Source organism: Onychomys torridus, unplaced genomic scaffold (genome assembly GCF_903995425.1).
Source record: "Onychomys torridus unplaced genomic scaffold, mOncTor1.1, whole genome shotgun sequence".
NCBI lineage: Eukaryota > Metazoa > Chordata > Mammalia > Rodentia > Cricetidae > Onychomys > Onychomys torridus.
The window spans coordinates 10,894-25,803 of NW_023414067.1; the positions used below are offsets into that span (position 1 = coordinate 10,894).

At 47.9% G+C, this 14,910-nt stretch overlaps 1 pseudogene; it reads left to right on the forward strand.

Annotated features, from left to right (window-relative positions):
- Positions 1 to 207: 207 nt before the first annotated feature.
- LOC118576692 lies at positions 208 to 1,546 on the forward strand (annotated as a pseudogene).
- Positions 1,547 to 14,910: the final 13,364 nt, after the last annotated feature.

Consider the following 14,910-nt stretch of genomic DNA (forward strand, 5'->3'; position numbering starts at 1 on the left):
CTTTCCTAGAGGCTCATCTCTAAAACTGGTTGCTGCCATACCACCTTTTATACATGAAATGAAGATCACAACTCATTCCCTAGCACTGCTGACTCCATCAGGTACCCAGTAGCAGATGCTAAATACCTTGTCTGCTAAATGCCACACAAGCTTTGCAATTTAAACTCGGCCATGCTGTCCTCTGATCTCATTCTGTTTCTTCCCAAGTATTGAGGAGGAGACACTTCATCCAGGATGTCACTGAGTATCTGCAGGACTCAGCAAGCAGAAGAGACCTGCAGCTCCTGTTGGCCAAAGATGACGCCTGGAAGGTGTTGGTGGCAGAGGCTGGATTGTCCAGGTCATCTCCCCTAGATCCCAGAATGCCCCCAGTTTTGCTCTGACCCCACAAACCTGTGCTCATCTACAGAATTCCCATTGGGCAAATATTTGGAAGTGAGGGCACAGGCCTTGGATGAAGGCTTCTTTGTCATGGCCATGTTGCTAATGTGTGTCTTCACAGACTTCACACACTGACACCTATGGACTAAGAACCATGGAGTGTCTGTGATCATCAGTGTTCCTTGTGGAGTGCAGAGTCCTGCATTTGTAAAATACCTTCCCATTGGATCTATAACACAAGTCTGTGATGTGAAGGCGATAGGTCATCCTACAGTGAAACAAGCCTTCTTTCTGATGCGCTGACCTCTTCTGTTACAGGGATGAGGAAGCTGCACTGTGTAAGCTGCTCCTAGGGCTCCCAGCCCTGGGGGACAAAGAGCAGCTTCAACAAGAGCTGCATGACAGGAAGAGGTTTCTGGAAGCTTTTCCTGAGTTGAAAAGGAAGCTGGAGGGAAACATCAGGAAGCTCCGAGCTCTGGCTGACCACCTTGACCAGGTGCACAGAGCCTGTACCATCTCCAACCTGGTGACCAACTCCACCAGCACTGCCTCTGGAGTCCTGGGCATCCTGGGTGTAGCTCTGGCTCCTGTGACAGCAAGCGGCAGTCTGCTGCTCTCAGCCACTGGGCTGGGGCTGGGGGCAGTGGCTACTGTGACTGGTGCCGCCACTGTAGTTGTGGAGGAATCAAGCAAGTGGGCAGATGAGGCTGAAGCCAGGCGCCTGATGTCAGACACCATGGACGTTATGAAGACGCTTCTTGTCCTGGGAGAGATTGCATTCAAACTTTCTAAAAGCTCCTATGGTGTCTGCAAAAATTTGAAAACCTTAGGACAAAGCATTCATGCCATTAGGGCAGCCAGAGCCAACCCTAACTTAGTGGCAAATGCCAAGCTCCTTATGATGACTAGAAGAATCCCTGCCCAACGAGCTAACCAGATGCAGAATGTCTTTGAGGGCACTGCTCTGGCAATGACTAAAAAAGGCAGAATCAGAGGTGCCGCTGTTGCGGGTGCCTTCCGTGCACTGGATGTGTATTGCCTTGTAAGGGACTCAATGCATTTATATGAGGGAGCAAAATCAGAGTCGGCTGAAGATCTGCGGGCCCTGGCTCAGGAGCTGGAGGAGAAGTTGAGAGAGATTGACCAGATCCACAAGACCCTCTAGGTGCCTGTGACAGCCTCCCCCAGCTACATGGAGGTCACTGGAGATGATCTGGACAGATTAGAGGCACCAAGACATCTTGTTAGAAGAGGATTGAGGTAGTTAGTTTTAACTGTATCGTGACACCATCTAGAATCATGTCAGAAGAGAGTTTCAGTGAGGGATTGTCTAGCTTGAGCTGTCCTGTGGACATGTCTGGGAAAGATTTTTCTGCATGATTCTAAATGAGGTGGGTAAATTCCTCCACCGTGGGGGGGCACAATTCTCTGGGTATGGGTTCTGAACTGTCTAAGTAAGCATGCGTGAATTCATTTCTCATTACTCTGGACAGTGGATGCACTGAGCTATCTGCTTTGAGTTCCTGCCTTGACTTCCCCACAGTGATGGACTACAGACAGCCTGGGACTGTAAGCCGAATGAAAGCTTTCTCTTCCCCTGGCTTCTGTCAGGTATTTATCACAGCACCAGAAGTGAAGGTTGGAAAGCAGAGAGTGTGGGATTGAGTCCACAGAACCGATCGTTGAGCAGTGTGTAGTTCAATCTCTCACTGTATAGTTAATATGGACGGACTGAGCGTCAAAGGAAGATGTGACAGCAGCCTGAACTGAGGGACCAGAGAGGACTAGAGAATGTGGGGATGGGTCTAAAACCACACAGTGGTTTGTGGGTATGAACAGAGAGGGCTGTGTTGGTAATGAGAAGCCAGGGAAACAGAAGGGCTGGAGGAGGAGGCTCCATGGCCTCCCTCCCCACAGGACAATGTGCTGTGAGCCACAGTCCTTTCTGTCCAGCATCAGTGTACCAGCTCCCCGTTTGTCCATCAGGCAGCTCCCATATGATGATGGAGATGCTGAGGATGATGCAGAGCATGGTGGTGGTGATCGCACAGTGGGTAGAGCTCTTGACAAGCAGCCAGCACGTGAAGGAGACAAGGTGACAGGATGGACCAATGAAATTAAAACTATTCTCCATGTGTCAGGCTGGGTCAATAGTTGATTTGAGGAGAGAAGAAAGCCATGTTTGAGTACGGTCAAACAAATTGTGTGGTGGATTAATCAGCTAGTTTGGGATCATGAGACTCAGCCTGTGATCCTTGGCAACTCTCAGCTGAAGAAGAGGAAGTAAGTGAGAGATGTAGGGAGGGCTGGCCACTTGTCAAGAGCTCTACCCACTGTGCGGTCACTACCACCATCCTCAGCATCTCCATCATCATATGGGAGTTGTCTGATGGACAAAGGCGGAGTTGGTACAGCTGATTTTGGTATGTATAAATTTGGTTAAATAAATATTGCTGACTTTTGGGGAAAACTGTAATAAGAAACAACCAACAGCCCAAGAGATGGTGACATGCGTCCAAATGGACGACAGTGTCAGCATGACCCCGCTGTAATCTTTGTTTTTATCTTTAAAGAGGAAATTTATTTGGAGAAAGCCAAAAATCTCTCAACCCCAAGGATGGGATTTTCCAACTCAAGGCATCTCCTAAGTAATGTCTATAGATTGTGAGTCATTTTCACAGAAGACACCTTTGTACAAGTTTTACATATGTTCAGGAGCTTCAGTCAACCCTTGTTTTATTTTAACAGAGGAGCAAAGTGGGAGAGAGGGATAGAACCACTTTCTCTTGGATGCAATTATCTGAAGAAAAATTGACAAAGAAGGTAAACTACCTTTCATTGTCCATGACTGCATTCAACCGTGGGTATCTCTCTAAAAGCCCATTCTCCAGCTACTGGCCATCAAGTCCACTGGATAAGTGGCTTGCTATGTCCACTGCAGCAGCACACTAAACCATCACTCCTGCACAGTAGGCTTAGGGCTCACACGGGAGACCAGGGAATCATTTTCCTGCAGGTACCCTGACTTCCTGCAACAGGAACACCTGCCATCTTTGGAGTTGGTGCCTGCAGCAGTGCACATCAAAGCACACAGGTCAAGCTACAGTGTTGCCAGGGAAACCAACACCTTCAACCTGCTCTTCCCATTATTCTCTACTTTTGAAGGAAGTCAAGAAACCAACTCTCCTAAGCAGAAAACCACACACCATCTAGGTCTCATGATAGACCAGAGCACTGGTGTGTGTTTCCAGTAAAGGAAACTTACAGTGTTGTGGGGTAGCCACCAGAGAGGACTACTCAGCCATGGGTTTATGCCAATAAGAAGTCTTTACGGTCATCCAGTGACTACACTGGGTGTTCAGTATCCCAGTGTAGCCCTGAGACTTTCTCAGGGTGAGCTTTTAAGCACCAAAACCATATCCTGGGTTGACATACTTCAGTTAGAACAGTTAATCAGGAGCAAAACTACACAAGTAAATAGAGAGAATTTAGTGCATTTAGAGACTTTCTGAGAACCAGAGACTTCGTTGAATTAAGTCTTTGTTTCCATTTTGTCAGGGGGTGCTGTCTACATGCTGAGTTTTATGACCTGAATGGTGGGGCTTCCATCATGCAGTCAGTTGTGCTAAGGTCTGGAGTCCTTTTACAATGGACACCTGAAAACACCCAAGCCAAGGCTGAAGGACTGCAGCTCAAATCCCCCTATTTACACACCCCTGTTCACCACCCCAGTCCATCAGCTGAGACACTCTGACCTCCAGAGGGGAGGGCAGTAGGAAAAGGTGGAGCAGGAATCAACGATGTCAGAGATGGCTCCCTTGAGAAAAGCAGTGATTCCTCAGGCCATGGCTTCTGGTGTGTGAGATGAAATGCCTTGGAGTTCCCCCACTTACATGCCCGCTCCCCTTTCCTCTTCTCCCCTCCTCCTCTGGACCTGTGGTGCAGTTCTGGCTCACCCACCTGAGGCTGCAGTTGTTCTTGCCCTCTCTGTTGCTGCTCTTCTGTTTCCTTCTCCAGCAGCTGTGTCAACTGTCTTTGCTCCTCCACAGAATCCACTCAGCCGGACCAGGAAGTGCTCAACGAGGAGCCTTCTTCCTCAGGAGTACTCTGACGCTTTTGACCTGGGTTGGGTCATGTGGGGAGACCTCTATCATCCCATCCATAATCATTCTGAGAGAGAGATCATCTCTGGGTTTCCATACCCTGTCATCCCGTCTCTCTTCCTGGTGTCATGGTGGCCCCTGACTCCTCTGTAGTCATCACCCTACAGATTCCACTACCAAATGTTCTTCTTCCGCCTGTTAAGGAGTCGCAGCCTCAGTCATGGACTCTGCAGCCTCTGGAATCTGTCAATCTCAGCCCCATTGTCATGCATACTCTGGCTAATGCCCATCCTAGTACCCTGATGTCCATGCTAGTACCCTATGCCCATCATAGTACCCTGATGCCCATCCTAGTACCCAATGCCCATCCTAGTACTCAATGCCCATCCTAGTACTCAATGCCCATCCTAGTACCCCAGTGCCAATCCCAGTACCCAATGCATATCCTAGTACCCAGTGCCCATCCCAGTACCCAATGCATATCCTAGTACCCAAAACCCATCCCAGTACCCAATGCCCATCCTAGTACCCAAAACCCATCCAAGTACTGGTCTCAATCTTAATCATATCAATACTTGTCGCCAAGAGATCATTACCTCTCTGAGCTGGATGGTTATCAAAGCTGTCTGTGCTGGTTCTGGCCCTACAGTCTGCATCTGTTTTGTCAAAATCTTGATTTCTACCAGGTATTCAAAGAACAGTCATCCTGTCTTTATCTTTCAGCAAAACACCTCCAGGCCTTCTGTTTCCTAGAGACTACTCACTGAGACTGAGGGTACTGAGCAGAGAACCCAGCTCCTCCAAGTCAGCACATCCAAAGCCTTTCAACCCTTCTGGATTGCTGGGTTCATGAGGTAAGTGTGCTTCACTGATGTTTAGTCCTTTGGAGAATTCCTGAGGAGGTTGTCTGTCCCATCATCATAGGGCAGATTCCTTGCGAAAACAGTGGAGAGTAACAATTTGGAAGACTACTCCAGCTGACATTGGGTTCCCAAGCAGTGCATGGAGCAGTGAACAGGGTGGAACGGCCGATCAGAGGGGCCTGATACACATCCTTGCCATTACTAACTAGTGTATGGGCACATCCTGCCAGAGCATCTGTTTCATTAGTCCAGTTGACTGGTTTGGGGTCAAATGTGCTTCCTTCACCAACTCACCTCCCCTCATCCTCAGCCAGAAAGTCTGTTAGGGGCATAGTCTTCCCCCTTTTCTCCTTCTCTCCTCGTCCTCCCCCTCCTCGTCATCCTCCCCCTCCTCGTCTATCTCCCCCTCCCCCTCCCCCCCCCCCTCCCCCCCCCCCTCCCCTCCCCCTCCTCTCCTCCTCCTCCTCCTCCTCCTCCTCCTCCTCCTCCTCTTCTTCTTCTTCTTCTTCTTCTTCTTCTTCTTCTTCTTCTTCTTCTTCTTCTTCTTCTTCCTGAGTCTTCCATGTTGTGTGGGAGGAGGAGAGAATGCTAAGTTTGACTTTTTTTTTTTTTAATAGGGAGCCGTGGACCACTCCAGGGACCAGGGCAGCAGGCAGCCTGGTGGCTCTGCCACTTGGCCCAGAGGGAGGATAATGGTGACATTTATCAGAGGAAGAATGTGCCTCCTCTTATCTCAGCTGACAGCAAGTATGCCAGGCATATTTCTAACGTTCACAGCACTGGAGTACAGTTGTAAAGGCCCATGAGCCACTGAAATTGCAGGAACCATGTAGGGAAACCAGGTCAGTGTTATTCGTGACCTTTCTTATGGTTGTGAGGCTTCAGTCAAGCCGAGCTGGATCCCTGGACATACTCAGTTTCTGTTGTGTTAGCCAGCTGGCTCCCCTGGGCTCCCTGACTTCTCTTTATCCTGACCTTTACTCTCAAGGTGTTAGAGAGCAAGTCCTCTGCTGTGTTTCTATGTTGACTTCTCACTCCACAGAGACCCATTTCCTCCAGACTTTGCTACCTGTGGTACAGCTAAATTACCCTGAGACATTCATTTCTGTCAGGCTGGGCTGAGCTCTGACCTATTCCTTCTTATGGAATGACTGAGCTCGGGGATCTGTGTGCAGAAGTGCATGAGGCTGAACTGTAGAGGGGCCAAGACAAACAGCTGAACAGCATCATTCTTACACAAGATGACTTCTTGTTTTCTTCTCAATCCCTGGGAGAGCTTCAAGGATGATATTTTTCCTGGTGTCCCTGTCAATTTGGACACAGAAACAGAATGGCCCTTCAGACTGTAGTTCTGATTAACTGATGGCTTGCTGTTCTATCATGGGTTTATTACCCTTATAAGAAAGATTTCCATGCTGCCCAAAGATGCCTGTTGTATCTAGCCGAGCTCAAATGAATAGCCATACACAGAGGTGCTGACTCTGGGTCGAGAGTGAGGAGGAGTGGGGGAGAAGAGGGCAAAAACGTTGGCATGTTCTCCATTCATTCACATGGGAGATGAAGTCCAGCAGGACTTTCTGAGGAGTCTTCTGAGAACATCCTTAGATGGTCCTTTCCAGGAAAAGAGAGATATCCAACATGGAACTGCCCCGGGGAAGGATAAATCTCTCATTCTGATAATCAGATGAGATGCTCCTGTTAGTTGACTTCTAAACGTTTGTGTTCACACCTGTAGATGGCTTTTCTAGCCTTGGACAGTGTGAAGGAAAAATCATGTACTGGGCAGTATCCATTCGAGGCTGATACCCAGTCAAGCTCCCGGTAACAAGTGACCATGGCAGTGGCAAAGTGGGGCTGTGCACAACCGTAATCAAAAGTGAGTCGTCACTCATTTATATTACTCCCCTCAAAGCTCAGGGAACATTATGGGAGTGTGGAGGGAACAAACAATGTAAGAGCTGGGGGAAGGGGTCGAATGCCGTGTAGCTATCATTTCTGAATGAAGCTTTCTGTTGGCCCACCCAAAACTTGGCAGTGATCTCCAGATACACAACTTTTGTGAGTTGTCACCCATGCTGGAGTTGTTGTCCTGTGAGACAGCTGTCTTTATGTTCCCCACTCTCCTATAAGCAGCCCCTTAAACATACTCCTGTGAGTAACCCGAATAAGCCTAGTTACTAAGCTGGGCTCAGGTAGGACCATTCCTATGGTCTGTCACCAGTTCCTTCCCTGATCCAGTGTAAGTAGACACTGGAAAACTCAGGTAACACTTTGGAGTTCTCAGAACATGGGAAGCTAGGATCAGGAGAAGCAATTCTTGGACCATCATGCCAGGGGTTGAATGATTGGCACACACACTGTCTCTGATGCCAACATTTCAGGCAACATTACCACCCCCATTAGACAAGGCAAAGGGCTTCAGAAACATGGGGATGGTTGACATCATTAATAGTTGCTCATGGGGGACCCAGCCAGACCACCCACACTACGTCCACTATCCTCAAGACCAGGTGGGAATGGGCAACGATCTTACGGTATTTAAAATGTCATGACTCATCTTAGGCTTCAGGGGAAACGCAGGGATGAAAATCACATTCTCAGAACCCTTGACAGTTTGAGTATTTCTCTTCCTTTGGAGAGTAAGACTGATTTATAACAAAGAAGAAAACAGGAGTCACACCTGGATGTAACCCCAGCAGTAACGTTCTTAATTGTAATTTTCTCATTTGCAAACCAGGAAGTAGATGTTTACATACCAGGACTGTCTCTGAAGCATCTATAAATTTCTTTTTCTATTTTTTAAAAAGATTTATTTATTTATTATGTATACAGTATTCTGTCTGCATGTATCCCTGCCCACCAGAAGAGGGCGCTAGTTCTCATTACAGATGGGTTCTAGGAATTGAAATCAGGACCTTTGGAAGAGCACACAGAGCTCTTAACCTCTGAGCCATCTCTCCAGCCCCTTTTTCTATTTTTTTAAACTTCTTGTTTATTCTTTGTGTCTTTCACCTCATGCACCTCGGTCCCATTGATCTCTCCATCCCTTTGTATCCACGCTCTGCTCTTGCAACCTCCCCACAAAATTAACTAAAATAAAATTTAATAGAAAAAATAGATAGATAGATACATAGATAGATGGATGGATGGATGGATGGATGGATGGATGGATGGATGGATGGATGGATGGATGGATGGATGGATGGATGGATAGAAAGATGGATGAATGGATGGATGGATAGATAGATAGATAGGTAGATAGGTAGGTAGATCTATCTCTTTATGGAAGCTGTAGTGTGACACAGAGTCAGACATTTTACCCTTTATCCAAATATCTTTACTTGCAAGTGCTCATTGTAAAGAGTCATTGGTCTGGTTCAGGGCCTCTGGTTTCTGCTACAGTACTGATGCTGGGACCTCACTGGGACTCCTCTTGGATATTCTGTTGTTGCCCTGTGTCATGGAGATCCTGAAGCTCAAGCAGCTCATAGATGGGGTGGATGTTGGAGTGGGTGAACTCAAGCCATAGTTCTGGGCCAGGGTAGCTGAATGGTTGGTCAGCCCGCCAGCTCTCCCCTGTCCTCAGGACCAGAGTGAGGGTTACCCTAGCTAGCTCACCCTCTGTAGCAAGAAGCAAGGGATGGAGCCAGCTCTCCTGATTTCATGCCCTCAGATGAGCTCTCTCACACCTACACCACCAGGGCCAGCCCTACTCTGTTCCCTAGACCCCAACCACCACACCCCAGATGAGTAGGCATTACCAGCTATCCCAATCTAGCCTTAATGGCTGGCTCACCCTTGTCCCTGTCTACAGGGTCAACTCCACTGGGCAGCCCAGGCAAGGTACAGGGTCCATTCACGAAAGTGCAGCAGCTGGTGAGGAGTTGGGCAGCTCCCCCACCTGCTGCAGGTGGCACAGGGTGGAGGGGAGGAAGGCAACTTTCCCACATGGCAGAGGAGAGGCTCACAGGGGCAGCTCTATTGTGAAGCCTGGGGGAGGTATAGAACCCTTTCTCCTAAGTACTTCAGCCAGTAACAGCCAGTAAGGTTTTCCTAGTGGTGCAGCCAGTGAGCGGCAGGGCCAACCCTGTACAGCCCTATCCTCAGGCCATGGCCCTGGATGGCAATCAAGCTGGTCACCTCAACCTACTCCTTACCTCTTCGGATATGTTTCTGTCCACAAGAAATGAAATTCTCTCTCTCTCTCTCTCTCTCTCTCTCTCTCTCTCTCTCTCTCTCTCCCTCTCTCTCTCTTTCTGTCTCTCACACACACAACTCTCTATCTATCTATCTATCTATCTATCTATCTATCTATCTATCTCTATCTCTCTCCCATACCACTGCATTCATTGTTCCTCATAATAATACCCGATTCCTAGCACTGCAAGGCAGTGAGCAGGACAGTGTTTTCTCTTCAGAGTCTGGGGCAGACTGTCCCAGCATGTGTAAGGGCGTCCTTGTCCTGCTCCATCTGTCATGGTGCGGAGCAGGACCATGCTTTCTCCTATGAATTTTCTTAAGTCAAACATTGCCAATGTTTCTTTAAAAGATCTGTTTATTATTTATATTTTATGTGTGTGGGTGTTTTGTCTGCATGTCTGTGGATGCACTGAATGCATGCTTGATGTTGGAGGAGGCCAGAAGAGGATGCTGGATCCTCTGGAACTGGAGTTAAGGAGGGTTGTAAGCTGTTGTGTGGGTTCTGGGAATGAACCCTGGTTGTTGACAAGAGCAGCAATGGTGAGTGACAGCCTTGTTAGAGCTTGTCAGAGCTTAACCTCTGAGCCATCTCTCCAGACCCACCACACGTTAGCTATCATTTTACCCCTTTTTTAAAATTTATTATATTTGGGTTTTACACATCAGCCATGGGTTGCCCTGTCCTCCCCCCTCCTGCACCCACCCCCACCTTCAGCCCAGCCCCTCCCCTCCATTCCCATCTCCTCCAGGGACAAGACTCCCTGGGGATTCATTTATATCTGGTAGATTCAGTACAGGCAGGTCCAGTCCCCTCCTTCCAGGCTGAGCAATGTGTCCCTGTGTAAGCCCAAGGTTCCAAACAGCCAGCTCATGCACTAAGGACAGGTCCGGGCCCCACTGCCTGGTGCCTCCCAAGCTGTTCAATTGTCTCACTATCATTTTTTAAACAGACAAGTTTGGATTAGAAAAATGTAAGACTTGGTAAACTATGTTTATAGTAGCTTTATTTCTAATAACCAGAAACAGGAAACAACCTAGATATCCCTCTACCCAAGAAGGGATAAGGCAAATGTGATGCATTTTCAAATGGAGTATAACTCAGTTGTTAAAAACATGACATCATGAAATTTGCAGGCAAATGATGGAACTTAAAAAAAAAAATCATCCTAAGCAAGACAACCCAGACCCAGAAAGACAAACATGACATGTACTCACTTATGAGTGGATATTAGCTGTTAAATAAAGGATAGTCCCACTACAATCCACAGACCCAGAGAGCTAAGTAACAAGGAGGGATCTAGGAGCGAGGCATGGATCTCCCTCGGAAGGGAAAATGGACTAGATTTGTTGGTGGATTTAGGGACAGGGAGGGATGGAAAAGGAGCGGTGGGGAAGGTGGGAGGGAGGGGTGAAGGGAGAGAGTACTAGGAGAGACGGCTGGAATAAGTGGGCATTTAAGTGGCAGAGTGGAAACCTAGTTCAGTGGAAACTTCCTGGAACCTATGAGGGTGACCCTAGAAAGGACTCCCAGTAATGGAGAATGTGCAGCCTGAACCCGCCATCTTGTGTAACCAGACAAGGCTCCAGTGGTGGGACTGGGACACCAATCCAGCCACAAACCTTTGACCCACAGCCTGTCCTGCTGGCAAGACGCAGCGGGCCAATGGTGGCTCAGAGTTGGTGGGTGTGGCCAACCAATGACTGGTCTAACTTGAGGCCAAACCACAGGAGGGAGACCATGCCCAACACTGCCTGGATGGGCAGGAACTGGAAGCTACATGGCTCACAGACCTAGGGTAGAACCAAACACAACTGATTAAAAAAAAATCAGTGAGCTGATTCCTAATGACAGTCTGTATACTCACAGGACCAGTGTCATAGCCCAAGTGTCATCAGAGAGCTCTCTCCAGCAGCTGATGGGAGCAGATGTAGAGACCCACACCCAAACATTAGGCAGAGCTCCTGGGACCCTGCAGAAGAGGGAGAGGAAGGATTGTCAGAGCCAGAGGGGGTGGAGGACACAGGAGAGCACAGCCCACAGAATCAACTAACCAGGGCCCAAAGGGGCTCCCAGAGTCTGAAGCAGTAATAACAGAGCCTGCATGGGTCTGCGCCAGGTCTTCAGCTGACATGCTATGGTTGTTTAGCTTGGTGTTTTTGTGGAGTCCTAACAGTGGGAGACGGGGTGTCTTTGATTATTTTTGCCTGCTTGTGGGAACCTGTCCTCCTACTGGATTGCTTCCAGCCTTGAAATGAGAGTTTGTGCCTAGTCTTCTTGCATCTTGTTATGCTGTGTTTGGTTGATATCACTGGGAAGCCTGCTCTTTCCTGAAGGGAAGTGGAGGAACAGTGGATCTGTGGGAGAGGGAAAGTATGGGGGTACTGGGAGAATGGGAGGGAGGGGAGGCTGTGATCAGGATGTATTGTATGAGAGAAGAATAAAGTAGTAGATTTTTGAAGCTGTGGTAAAATATACATTTCCACACCACTGTAAGAACTGTCAGGTGTGTGTGTGTGTGTGTGTGTGGTGTGTGTGTGTGTGTAGCATGTCAGCAGCATTCTTACTGTGTAAGCAACATCTCCACCATCCAGATCAGCTGATCTGTGGACTGACATGAACCCTTATGTAAAACTTCTCTCCACAACCTCTCCAACCTCTACTGGTTCCTCCCTTGCAGGATCTTACTTCCCCATAGTACTCTGGAAAGAGACATGTAGCATCTCTCTTTCCATGTCCAGCTTATTTGACTTATGCTAATGTCCCAGGTTTCATCATGTTGTGTGTGGGCCAGAATTTGCTGCCCATATAATGCTGAAAGATTTTTCCATTCGACACACTGCCACATTCTCAGTTCTGTTTCTCTCACGATGGACATCCAGGGATCAATCAAGTCGCTATGGATGTGGGAGAATGGACATGCGTCTGTGTCTCTGTTTTCCTTGTTGCTTCTGTACATTGACTCAGAAGTGGACTGGCTGGATGATGTGGCTCTGTATATCTGGGGTGATCTTGCCACACTGGTTGCAGTGGAGTTGAGACTTTCCTATGACATAACAAGTGACACCTGCCAACTCTCCTATGTCTTCTAACTCAGGGGTGTGGGGGGGGGAGTAGCCTGGACGGTACCTTAAAACTTGCTGCAGAGCTTCCTGGTGATGTGAATTTCATAACCAGTCCCCTCTCCCACTCAGGAATCTACTGATTCGAGGCCAGGTTTTCTCCTTGACTGAACTTGTAGACAACTTTCACAATAATGAGCTGAAAGTCTTTGATGTGATTTCTCAACCTTCTGGGTCATCTCACTCTGGTTTAATCCAAAAGCTTACTGGGTTCACTCAGCAAATGTGCCTGAATGGCTCCTGACGATTGATCACACATGCAGCAAACTGAGGGCAAAGTTATCTGTGCTTTGACACAAAATATTACATTCATGGATTAGACTCTGTTCTTCATATGTGCATGCCCTAGCCAGCGGGGTCTTCAACAGGGACCTAAAGTGAGGGCCGGCAAATGAGAGGGACAAGAGACACAAAGAATGAGAGCAAGACAGGATGTGTGATCAAGCTCCAAAATTTTATTTTCCTCTTTAGGTATAGACAGTGGCAAAGGGGGTGCTAGCAGGGAGTGGACTTTAATCCTGGGTTGTTCAGTCAGCAGGGAATGTTGCTCTGGCGGTTATCTATCTACTCTTGCCTAACCTGTAGCACAGTCACCTGATTTCTGAGAAGAGTTCTGGTATTTGTTGAGAAGAGGTTTCAGTGCTATGGAGACTTAAGCAAAGGCCTAGACTAAGAAAAGAGGAGAGGAGCTCAAATATGGTGGCATGTATGTCAAGGTCACTTAGGCTTCTGGCTTCCATCATGTGCAGTTCTACAATTGGTCATAGAACAAAGACTGAGAAGTTATATTGGCACTTGGATCTACAACTTGGAACCTCCTGAAATGACACTTGTTAACTAGGGCCAGGTTTTCCCTAATGAGCAAAGACCATTCATATGTTTCTTGGCTACAAGGGGCCCAGACTATAATCATCTGGGAGCAGTGGCTGTCCATCACTCCCAGGAATGAACCCAGGGCCATCAACACAGCATGCTTACTCACTTCCCTGTGCTTTGCATCATGGGAGTTTTGTCTATCCTGACTAGGAAGATGATTTCAGAAGCCACAAAATCACATGCACATTAGGAAGATTCCAGCCCCTATTAAAAAGGAGACCAGCAGAGAGGTGAATGCCGTTCTGGGGCCACATCTCTTCTCTAGTGTTTGGACTGTGATAGGGTGACCATGGTGACCAGACATCTTGGCAGCTGACCCCTCCACTAGAGGATGCTGGTGTCCACACAACTCCCCAGAGAGCTCATTCAGCTAATGTTTCCCATTGCATCAAGGTCACATTCCATTGGGTTAAAATTACCTCTAGATCATCCAAAACTCTTAAGTGACAGCCATTCTGAGTGACATTTGGCAGATCTTCAGGATGTTCAGGTGGGACAGACCCAAGGTTAGAGACCCCTACTCCACTTCTCCAAGCATTTGAGTCCGCAGCTCCATCCTGCTGCTCAACCCAGAGACTGTTCAAGGGTTTGTGAACACTCCAGTCTATTCGGTACTCTGCAGAGGGTCCACAAGCTAGCCTGCAGCTCGTGTGGGTGTGGACGCTTTCATGGTCTCACTGTGATGTTCTCTGACTGACTAGCTAAAGTCATGCTAATAAAAGGGGACAGATTTCAGGGCAAATGAACTTGACAAAAGAAACATGGTCAACAATCACTGTAAACCAGAAAACATGGCCACAAGTATTCCTAGAGGACAGCCAAATAGCCTCTAGGAGAGCCAAGATGTTCTTTTGTTTTCAATGTTTTTCACTCAGAGGCCATCTTTCTCCACAGATCATACTGTGGACATGCACAGTAGTAAAAGCATAGTGACTGTCCCTGTATGTGATGAACTTTCCTTTTTCTCATCTGAACCTGGTCATGTCGATCAGTTTCGTTCTCTGGGCTGAGGTACCTGGCTTGGGCTAAAAACCTTTCAGTTAAAGTAACTGTTCCAGCCCCATGGATCTGACTCATCTTTCATCTTAGGACCATCAGGGATGAGGGCCTGTGTGTTGATCAGGCAGGATGAAGGCAGTGGGCTTCTCAAACTGGACTTGAAGGTGGTCCAGGGTTAGGGCCCGGTACTGGGTCACATGAGCATCAGACAGCCAGCATTTTTGTGTTCCTCAGAGATGAGCCTCAACAGTGTGGGATGCTGTGAGTGTAATCCTGACCCAGAGTTAACTTGTTTTGTTTTGTTTTTCATTAGATTAATAGTAGCCATCACAGCTATTAGATAGGTGGGCATCCTGTGCTACAGAGTC